The following is an 11,624-nucleotide window of genomic DNA, read 5'->3' on the forward strand; positions in this document are numbered from 1 at the left end:
GGAGAGGTTCACATTCCTACTCCAGACAACGCTCCCACCGCCATGATGGTCTCTCTGATCGCAGAGCCTGCTGGGGATATGGGACTCGAGTCCCGGAGGGCAAATCTCTATGTGATTGGTGTTATGCCCAGGCGGTTGGGGAAAAGGAATCAGAAAGCCAGCGTATGGAATCCCTGGTGAAACGTGTGGTGCAGCAGTCTCTGAGAGACATGGACACTTCTCACACGCTGAGTCAATCCACCTCTTTGTCTGGCCCTCAGGCTGATGAGGCCCATGATGATCTGGGTACTTCCCAGCCCTACGCAGCATCTAATGCGTCCTCAGAGGATGAGCTCCTAGGTGAAGAGGAGATTGGGGGCTTTGACTTTGCCATGGTCTCTCCACTGATTAAAACAGTTAAGGAGGCCCTTAAGTAGGAAGACTCATCTACCCCTCCAGCCAAACAGAAGAAATTATTCAAACAATTGGGGAAAGAACGTCCAAATTTTCCTTTTCTTACCGAGCTAAAGGATATTTTTGAGGAAGATGGAGTAAAGTGGATAAAAAGTCCTCTATGACCAATAAAACATCCAGGTTGTATCCATTTAATTTGGAAGACGTAAAACACTTAGAAAACACCCCACTAGTGGATGCAGCTTTGATGCATTTGGCCAAACACGTTACCCTCCCATTGGAGGATTCAGTGTGCTTTAAGGATGGTCTGGAGAGGAAGATTGACCAGGATCTTAGGAGGATTTAAGGTCTGGCTGGGATGGCCTGTAAACCAGCTCTAGCCCTAGTGGCTATGTCTAAGGACATGGAAGCCTGGACCGAAAACGTGGACTCATTCCTTAAAGGCGTTTCTGAGGAGCTGGCTAGAAGTTCAGCAGCAGCAGAGTTGAAGCTTGCGGCGGTCTTCCTGGGGGAGGAGTCTATTGATCTGATCCATCTGTTGGCACGCGTTATGCTGTCATCAGTTACGGCTAAGAGAGCCTTGTGGTTACGTCCCTGGCTGGCTGACAGGGTCTCTAAGCAGGCATGGTACAAATTTCCCTTTGAGGGCTCTACACTTTTTGGCAACAAGCTTGATGACGCCATTACGCGTGCTACGGGTGGTAAGTCAGGTTTCCTTCCCCAGGACAGAAGATTATTGGGTCGGAAGAGACCCCAATATAAGAAACGCAGTCCAGAGCGTTCGAGGGATGCACGCTCCTACAAATCTGGTCAGAACTTCAGGAGGAATTGGTATAGAGGGCAAGCTTTCTTTCGTAAGCCCAGTAAAAAACAGTCATCCAGTGGTCGTGACCAGACCAAGTCATTCTGAGATCACGCCCGCCCAGGCGGGCTGAGTGGGGGCTCGTCTATCCCTTTTTCGGCACGTCTGGGTGGCCTCGATCTCAGATTACTGGGTAATCAGGACGGTCTTGTCAGGTCACAGATGGACCTTCTTCAGCACCCCTCCTCCCAGATTCGTGTCCACCCTGCTCCCTCACTCGGAAGAACAAAATCAAGTGTTGTCCTCCTACATGGATCTGTTGAAGGCTCAGGGTGCAGTAGTTCAGGTACCAAAGGATGAATGGTTTCAGGGAGTCTATTTCCCTCTTTTCTTGGTCCAAAAGAAGAGCGGTTCGTGGTGCCCGGTGATAAATTTCACAAACAAGTTCATAATGTATGGGAAATTCAAGATGGAAACTCTTGACTATTCAGCGAGCCATTCAGTCAGGGGATTGGATGATTTTGATAGACCTGAAGGACGCTTATTTCCCCGTCCCAGTAGAAAAAGATTTCCAAAAGTTCCTAAGATTCCACGTTGGTCAAGACCATCTCCAATTTTTTTGCCTCCCCTTCGGGTTGACAACCTCTCCCCGCGTTTTTTCAAAGGTTCTCCTGGCCGTAGTGGCTCTTATCAGGTTAAAGGGTATTCGACTATACCATTACCTGGACGACCTGCTGGTTCTGTCCCAAGGCAGAAAACAGCTGCTGGAACATCGGGAGCAGGCGATTTCTATTCTGTCCAGTTTCAGGTGGCTTCTGAACTTGGCAAAAAGTCATCTAGAGCCAGTTCAGTGGCTAATATATCTAGGAACCCAATTCGACACTCGGCAGAGTACTATCTCTCTCCCAGACAAGAAAATTCCAATTATACGAGAGCGGGTCTCTCGTGCTCTACAAACTCAACATCTGAAAGCTTCTCAGTGTCTCAAGATCATAGGTACAATGGTCTCAACGGCTCTGATGGTGAAGTGGGCTTTGTGGAGGCTACGCACCTTCCAGGCAGGGTTTCTCAAGCAGTGGAGGTCAGGAGACAAAAATCAAAGTATTCGTATAACCACAACCATGAGGGAGAGCCTCTTTTGGTAGCTACAGCGCAAGAACCTGCTGAACTGTCATTCCATCATTCCCATCTTCTGGGTCACAGTCATGACCGATGCCAGTGGGACCGGTTGGGGGGCTCTCTGTGGATCAAATCTTGCTCAGGGCAAGTGGAATGCTCATCTCTCTCTGCCAGGGTGGAATGTCCTAGAACACCGAGTTGCCTGGTGTGCTCTCCAGCACTTCTCTCATCTTCTGAAGGGGAAATCAGTGTTATTAAGGATGAACAACACCATGGCAGTCTCCTATGTGAAAAGGCAAGGGGGTACTCGGAGCTCTACTCTTCTCCGGGAGGTCGAACCCATCCTCTCATGGGCACAGAAAAACCTGGTGAACATCTCAGCGGTTTTTGTACCAGGGGTTCTGAACTCTCAAGCGGATTTTCTGTCCAGGACTCAGCTGGACAACAACGAATGGTCCCTTCATGCTCAAACCTTCAAGTGGATTCTGTCGTTGGGGGTGAATCCGGAGGTAGATCTGGAGAAATTCTACACACAAAGTCGCAGTCAGGCCTGTGGGATGGATGCCCTGGCAGACTAGTGGAGGTTCAGGAGGGCGAATGCCTTCCCTCCACTTCCCGTGATCCTCAGATTCCTTCAGAGGCTCCAAGTGGAAACAGAGGTCATGACAGTAGCTCCTTATTGGCCCAACAGGCCTTGGTTTCCCCTCCTGGTCCAACTCAGTGTTCGAGATCCCATATCACTCCCTCTCAGGCCGGACCTTCTCTCTCAGGGTGCAGTCCTGCACCCTTGCCCGGCAGTTCTGAGACTGATGGTCTGGTTCTTGAGAGGAAGAGGCTGGAATCCATTGGGTGTGCCTCAAGTGTAATTTCCATCCTCATGAGTGCAAGGAGATCAAGTATGAACAAAGTGTATGGCAGAATCTGGACCAAATTCGTTGATTTCTGCTCATCCTCAAATAGATCTTTTGAACATCCAGGAGTCCAGGACATTCTCGGCTTCTTACAGACTGGCCTCGATCTTCCTTTGTTGATAAGCTCTCTCAGAGTACAAGTATCGGCTCTATCGGCCTTCTCAGGTACATCTTGGGCAGTGCATCCATTAATTCGTCGGTTCTCCCGGGGAGCCTCAAGACTCAAACCCCAAAGAAAGCCTAGATTTCCCAAGTGGGATCTTCCCTTGGTCCTGGATTCAATCTCAGGTTTAAGTACGTCGGGGCCATCCCCGCTCTCTATTAAGGACTTTTCAGCAAATGTTGTTTTCTTAGTTGCGGTCACTTCAGCCAAAAGGGTATCGGAGATCGGATCCTTGGGCTTTGAAGAACCCTTTTTGACTTTTTTTCCTGACCGCGTAGTCCTCATTCCAATGTTGGGGTCTAATCCAAAGGTTACTTCGGTGTTTCATAAAAATCAAGAAATTGTTTTGCCTACCTTCAGGTCACCAGGTTCTAATGATGTTCATCTTCTGGATGTTGGAGAGGCCCTGATGGAATATCTTCTTATCACTTCCCCCTTCAGATGCTCAGATCATCTCTTTATCTTACATTCAGGTAGCAACAAGGGAAAGAAGGCTTCAACCAGGACATTGGCCACCTGGATTGTAAGAACTATACAACAAGCATATGGGGCGAAGGGCTTGGCTCCTCCAGAGGCGGTGACGGCTCACTCTACCAGGGGAATGGCAGCCTCATGGGCAGCGGCTCGGCATGTGGCTCCTAACACTATCTGCAAGGCCGCTTCCTGGTCCTCTATAAATACGTTCATGTCGCATTACTGTATTGAACCTGCTTCTTTATCCTCTGTGAATTTTGGTTTAACCACTTAAGGACCGCCGTATTGCCATTGTACGTCATCACAATGGCACAGGCAGGCACAAGCACGTAGATGTACGTGCCTGCCTTCCAGCGGGTGGGGGGTCCGATCGGACCCCCTCCCGCTGGATACGGCGGTCCGGTTCGCTGCAGAAGCGATCCGTGATGAGGGGATGGCCGTTGGTTTCTGGCCACCCCCTCTGGATCGCTCCTGGCCAATGACGAACTTCCTCCCACTGTGTATTGTTTACACAGGAAGGAGGAAGTGATGTCATTCTCCTCGGGGCGGTCTTTTTGACCGGACTACGAGGAGAAGACTAAAAGTAAGTGTGCACCAACACTACACTGACATGTAGGTACACACAGGCACACAAACCCCCCCCCCCCCCCGATCGCCCCCCGATCCCCCCCGCCCCCCCTCCCCCAGCCAGTCACAGTGTCACCGATTGCATTGATCATTTCTTTACTGATCAATGCATTCAGTGACAGTTGTAACAGTTAAAACTGTCAGGGCAGTTAGTGTTAGGTCCAGGGTAGCCCCCTATCACCCCCCAATAAAGATTTAACCCCCTGATTGCCCCTAGAGTTAACCCTTTCACCCCCTTTTGCCAGTGTCACTAAGCGATCATTTTTCTGATCGCTGCATCAGTGTCGCTACTGTCGCTAGGTAGCTAGTTATTTTTTTAGGTTCACCGCCAGGTTTTTATAGCGCTAGGTACCCCGATATACTACCCAATAATGGTTTTAACCCCCTGATTGCCCCTAGTTAACCCTTTCACCCCCTTTTGCCAGTGTCACTAAGCGATCGTTTTTCTGATCGCTGCATTAGTGTCACTAGTGTCGTTAGGTAGCTAGTTATTTTTTTAGGTTCACAGCCAGGTTTTTATAGCGTTAGGTACCCCCATATACTACCCAATAATGATTTTAACCCCCTGATTGCCCCTAGTTAACCCTTTCACCAGCGATCACAGTATAAGTGTCACTGGTGACGCTGGTTAGCCAGTTAGTTATTTAGGTTCCCCATCAGGTTTTTATATAGCGCCAGGGACCCCCATATACTACCTAATAAAAATTTCAACCCCCTGATTGCCCCTAGTTAACCCTTTCACCACTGATCACCGTATAAGTGTTACGGGTGACTCTGGTTAGTTTGCTTTTTATAGCATCAGGGCACCCACCATTTATTACCCAATAAAGGTTTAACCCCCTGATCACCCGGCGGGTGATATCAATTAGATTTTAGGGTCAGGGTCTGCGTCGCCCCAGGCAGCGCTAGGTTAGTGCCAGTACCGCTAACACCCACACACAAAGCATAAACCTCCTGTAGTGGTATAGAATCTGAACAGATCAATATCTGACCTGATCAGATCTATACTAGCGTCCCCAGCAGTTCAGGGTTCCAAAAAAACGCATTGTTAGTGGGATCAGCCCAGATACCTGCTGGCACCTGCGTTTTGCCCCTCTGCCCAGCCCACCCAAGTGCAGTATCGATCGATCACTGTCACTTACAAAACACTAAACACATAACTGCAGCGATCGCAGAGTCAGGCCTGATCCCTGCAATCGCTATAGCCCCGTACACACGAGCGGACTTTTCAACATCCAAAGTCCGTCAGACCGAGTCCGTCAGACTATCCGATCGTGTGTGGGCTGCAACGGACTTTAGCTTCGCAAAAGTCTGACGGACTTTAGAAATGAAGCATGCTTCAAATTTTCCCGACGGAACTCCGCCGGACCCGGTCCCCTTCGAAAAATCCGCTCGTGTGTATGCTACTCCGACGGACTAAAACCGATGCTAGGGCAGCTATTGGCTACTGGCTATGAACTTCCTTATTCGAATCCAGTCGTACGTCATCACGTTCGACTCCGTCGGAGTTTGGTGTGATGGTGTGTGTCCAAGTCCGTTCGGTCGAAAAGTCCGCCAGAACTCCGCCAGAACTCCGTCGGAACTCCGGCGGAACTCCTTTGGAGGTCTGTCGGACATAAGTCCTCTCGTGTGTACGGGGCTTAACAGTTTTTTTGGTAGCATTTTATATTTAAATCGGGAAGGCAGTGCTTGGTTTTCGGGGTCCCGTACATGGCTAGACTCCCAAAAAGTCCCCCACATGTGGTATCCCCGTACTCGGGAGAAGCAGCAGAATTTATTTTGGGGTGTAATTTGACTTCTGCCCATAGCATGTGTGAGCAATATATCATTTAGTGACAACTTTGTGCAAAAAAAAAAAAAGTTTGTAATATTCCCGCAACTTGTGGCAAAATATAAAATATTCCATGGACTCAACATGCCTCTCAGTAAATAGCTTGGGGTGTCTACTTTCCAAAATGGGGTCATTTTGGGGGGTTTTGTGCTATTTTGGCATTTTATGGCCTTCGAAACTGTGATAGGTAGTGAGGAGTGAAATCAAAAATTTGCACTCTTAGAAATCCTGAAGGTGGTGACTGGTTTTCGGGGTGCCGTGCGCGACTAGACTCCCAAAAAGTCCCACACAAGTGGTATCCCCATACTCGGGAGAAGTAGCGGAATATATTTTGGGGTGCAATTCCACATATAACCATGGCATGTGTGAGCAATATATCATTTAGTGACAACTTTTTGTAAATTTTTTATTTTTTTTGTCATTATTCAATCCCTTAGGACAAAAAAAAAATATTCAATGGGCTCAACATACCCATCAGCAATTTCCTTGGGGTGTCTACTTTCCAAAATGGGGTCATTTGGGGGGGGGGGGGTTGTACTGCCCTGCCATTTTAGCACCTCAAGAAATGAGATAGGCAGTCATAAATTAAAAGCTGTGTAAATTCCAGAAAATGTACTCTAGTTTGTAGACGCTATAACTTTTGCGCAAACCAAAAAATATACGTTTATTGACATTTTTTTTACTAAAGACATGTGGCTGAATAAATTGTGCCCTCAATGTATGACTAAAATTTAGTTTATTCGATTTTTCTTATAACAAAAAGAAGAAAATATCTTTTTTTTTCAAAATTTTCGCTCTTTTTCCATTTATATCGCAAAAAATAAAAATCGCAGAGGCAATCAAATACCATCAAAAGAAAGCTCTATTTGTGGGAAGAAAAGGACGCAAATTTCGTTTGGGTGCGATATTGCATGACCGCGCAATTACCAGTTAAAGCAGCGCAGTGCGAAATTGGAAAAATACCTCTGGTCCTTAAGGTGTTTATTGGTCCGGGGCTGTAGTGGTTAAAGATCTTATTGGCTGATAAATCAAATTTAATGTTTTCTGTTTAAGCATACCCACCCGTGTGGTCGGCTAGTTATTTCCCACATGTAGGCTGCCATGGAGTCTGTCAGGGAAAAAGGAAAATTTATTGTCAAATACTTACTGTAATTTTCCTTTCCTGATGCACTCCATGGCAGACTGAGTTCCCACCCATGAGTCATATGAGTAGGCTAGTTAGGGAACACCGTGTGGAGTGGTGAGTGTTCATTTATGTGAATGGGGTCCTATAGCATTGGAGAGGAGGCGGGGTCAACCCACACGTAGGCTGCCATGGAGTCCATCAGGAAAGGAAAATTACGGTAAGTATTTGACAATAAATTTTCCCTTTTTCCTGCAAATTTTTATTTTTTTGTTCACTTCTATTTTATAAACTATTAATAATGAAAAACTTTTTTTGTTTGCTTTGTTCGTTAATATGGTTACAGCTATATATATAAGTTTAAAAAAAAAAAACATTTTGATTGTAAATAACTTTTCAATGCTTTGTACCAATGCTGAAGTGTAAACATAACAGTTGCGAAAGGTATTGGTGCTTTTTTAGTTTTTACAGTGTGAGTTTTAGTGTTGACAAAATATGTTAAGCAGAAAAAGAAATGGCATCATTTTAAAGGGTTTAAAGAGCCCTAAACAGACAGTTTTTAACCAGCTGGCCAAATAGCTAGCCGTGATCGTATAGTGGTTAGTACTCTGTGTTGTGGCCGCAGCAACCCCGGTTCGAATCCGGGTCACGGCAGTTGAGCTTGCACTATTTTTTTCTTAATATATTAGTACAAATTGTCTGTTGCAAGTAATTAGTTGATTTTCACAACTAAAGATGAAGATTTTTTTTCACAATTAATACAGTGTGTATCCAAACCTCTCTAATACCCCCAGTAGGGCTTATCTGCATTATTTCCTTCACCTTGCACTGTCATGTCAACTAGCGATCCTGGCTGTGGCGGCAAACCAACACAGGATTGCTAAAGAGAGAACTCACCTGCTCCTAAGGTGGAGGAGCTTCATATCTGTAAATTATGAAGAATGGCATAGGCTTTTGTTGCCAATCAACAATTCTCCACACTGAAAAAACAGGATAAGACCTCCATTATACTGCCACTTAAATGAAGGATTTAAAGCCTAGTTCCAGTCCCCAAATATCTTCTTTTTTTTTTAATGCTCCCCGTCATTGTTCCTACTTCTACATTAACCACTTGTCCCCAAATCACGTACCTGGTATGTCATCGGGATCAGCTTTGATTGGGTCACCGCTAAGGCAACCCGGAAGTGATGAATAGGAAATCCTATGTTGTCCTCCATAACCACCATATTCTAAATAGCCAACAATGCTTAGATGCTTAAAATATTTTTTTAAATATCTAAATATATATATATATATATATATATATATATATATATATATATATATATATATATATATATATATTATTGCAATTAAACATTATAGGGTGCACTTAATACACTGGCATCACACAGCATTGTTGGTTTTCTAGAAAATTCGTTTTCCTTCAGCATATTAGCTTTTAAATGTAATTATCTCTCTTTTTTACCATGATATCCTAAATATATGCTTTTATTCTATTTTCCCTTTTTATGGTATATTCATTTTTTTCATATATGGTAAATGTTATAATTTTTATAAAAAAACACTTATAAAGGCCTCTATATAATTTGTGTTTCAGCCCTGATGAAGGGGTCCTTGAAAACCCTGAAACTCATTGACTTTTAATGTTGCATGATACTAAATAAAAACTTCTCTGGATATCAGTTCACAAGTCTGGTGTTTTTTCCCACGTGCTTCTACTTTTCTAGTTCTATCATCTTACACAATTTTATACAATCATTTTGTTTTGCTGATATAAAGTGGAAAAAAAAATGCAAATTGTTATCCCCATAGGAAAGAAAATGTTTCCTAATTTACAAATATGGCAAGATAAAAAAAAGTAAAAGGTAAAAGTTTGGAGAGAATGCACAAACAGGTGACATTTGAAAGCAATGGGATTAGAAACAATGTGTGTGTGTGGGCAAAAAAACATTCAAAAATCAAAAACCATTATACCATAAATATGTGTATATCACCTCAATGTAAAGTAACTTTTAAACTTTTTTACATTTTTATTCGCAAACCCTTTGTAGTACAATCCAAGGAGATACCTGCCTGCACTTTTATCTACGTATAACAATTGAAATAAAATTTATATATATATATACATATACACATATACACATATATACACACACACACACATACATATACACATACACATACACACACATATACACATACATACACACCTCTATGTTTAACCCGTTCCCGACCGGCTCCTGTACTTATACATTGGCAGAATGGCACAGCTGGTCAAAGTAACGTACCCCTACGTTACTTTGAAGTTCCCGCCGTGCCTGTGTGCTTCCGGCGGAGTGCGCGCCTGCCACGAGCTCCGTGACCGTGCCCGCGGGTCCCTCAGACTCGATCGCAGTGGGGATACCCGCGATCGTGTCATGGAGCGTCTGCTTCCTGTCATCGGGTGCAGCGATCAGTGTGATGTCACACACAGCCATGCCCCCAGACAGTTAGAAACACACCCCTAGGATACACTTAACCCCTCCCCGCCCCCTAGTGGTTAACCCCTTCACTGCCAGTGACATTTTTACAGTAATCAATGCAATTTTATAGCATTGATCGCTGTATTAATGCCAACGGTCCCAAAAATGTGTCAAAATTGTCAAATGTGTCACAGTCACAATAAAAATCGCAGATCGCTAGTAAAAAAAAAAAATTATATAAATATATATATATATAAATATATATATATATATATATATATATATATATATATATATATATATATATATATTTTTTTTTTATAAAAATGCCATAAAACGATCCCCTATTTTGTAGATGCTATAACTTTTGCGCAAACCAATCAATAAATGCTTATTGCAATTTTTTTTACCAAAAATATGTAGAAGAATACGTATCGGTCTAAACTGAGGAAAAAAAAATGTTTTTTTTAAATATATTTGTATATAATATATATATTTGCTATATGTATTTATTATAGCAAAAAGTAAAAAAATGCGCTTTTCTTCAAAATTGTCGCTCTTTTTTTGTTTGTAGCGCAAAAAATAAAAACCGCACAGGTGATCAAATACCACCAAAAGAAAGCTCTGTTTATAGGAAAGAAAGGACGTCAATTTTGTTTGAGAGCCACGTCGCACGACTGTGCAATTGTCAGTTAAAGCGACGCAATGCCGAATCGCAAAAAACGCTCTGGTCAGGAAGGGGGTAAATCCTTCCCGGGGCTGAAGTGGTTAATGAACAACCTAGGCGAGAAACAAATACAGAGATTGTTAGACATACATAGAGGTAGAGTACAAAAAGTCTCCAGCTATCCTAGGGGAGGTCCTTATGTGAGTTTCCGTAGTGTAGTGGTTATCACGTTCGCCTCACACGCGAAAGGTCCCCGGTTCGAAACCGGGCGGAAACATTCTCAATGTTTTTTCTTAGCATTTAGGCACATGCTATTTTAAGGCTTGTTATAACTGGTATCTATTTCCTCGATATTTTACATTTGTGTACACTGAAATGAATTCGAGTTTTTTTTAAACTGAAGTTAGAGATTTGATAGTAAGTTGTGCTAATACTGTGAGACAAAAAAAATAAAATATTGCAACTGCCATTATTTTATCCTATAGATCTTTTGCATTTAGAAAACATATAATATTTTGGGGTTTAACCACTTACACGTGTTATACGTTGGCTGTGAAGAAGAGGTATATCATTATGGCAGCAGCTAGCTACCATAACCCCGGTATCCTCTTCTTTAGTGAGCGGTCCGATTTCAGATAAAAGTGGTCTCTGTGCAGATTCACCATGAGAACACTTATCGGCGGCAGGAGAGGGCCCCTCCCGCCGCACCCCGGTGCCCTCCACCGCTTACCGGAGCCACCGGCAACGATTGCATCCTGTCTCCTATTGGGTAAGGAGCCGAGTGAGGAGAAGATGGCCCCCCACCTGTCTCCATACCATTGCATAGTGGAAGCGACGTCAAAATGTCACTTCCGCTCATAGCTCTTAAGAGACATTTTTTCAGATTTTTCTCAAAACATTTTTTTGCATTTTAGTCAAGAGGTCCCGTCATGCTTTTTTTCGATTACAAGGATGTTTACATTCCTTGTATTAGGAATAAAATTGACACCATTTTTTTTTTTTTTTTTTTTTTAAGAACAGTATAAAAATAAAAAGGTCAAATAAGAAAA

General features: G+C 43.6%; 1 non-coding gene across 1 annotated transcript; it reads left to right on the forward strand.

The window, feature by feature from the left end:
- Positions 1 to 10,779: 10,779 nt before the first annotated feature.
- On the forward strand, positions 10,780 to 10,852 carry TRNAV-CAC (transfer RNA valine (anticodon CAC)). Its single transcript has one exon. It is a non-coding gene; the product is annotated as a tRNA-Val (tRNA).
- The last annotated feature ends 772 nt before the right edge of the window (positions 10,853 to 11,624 follow it).

The sequence above is a fragment of the Lithobates pipiens genome, unplaced genomic scaffold (assembly GCF_037356315.1).
Source record: "Lithobates pipiens isolate NorthernLeopardFrog02 unplaced genomic scaffold, aLitPip1_a1.2 Scaffold_8, whole genome shotgun sequence".
Taxonomy (NCBI): Eukaryota; Metazoa; Chordata; class Amphibia; order Anura; family Ranidae; genus Lithobates; species Lithobates pipiens.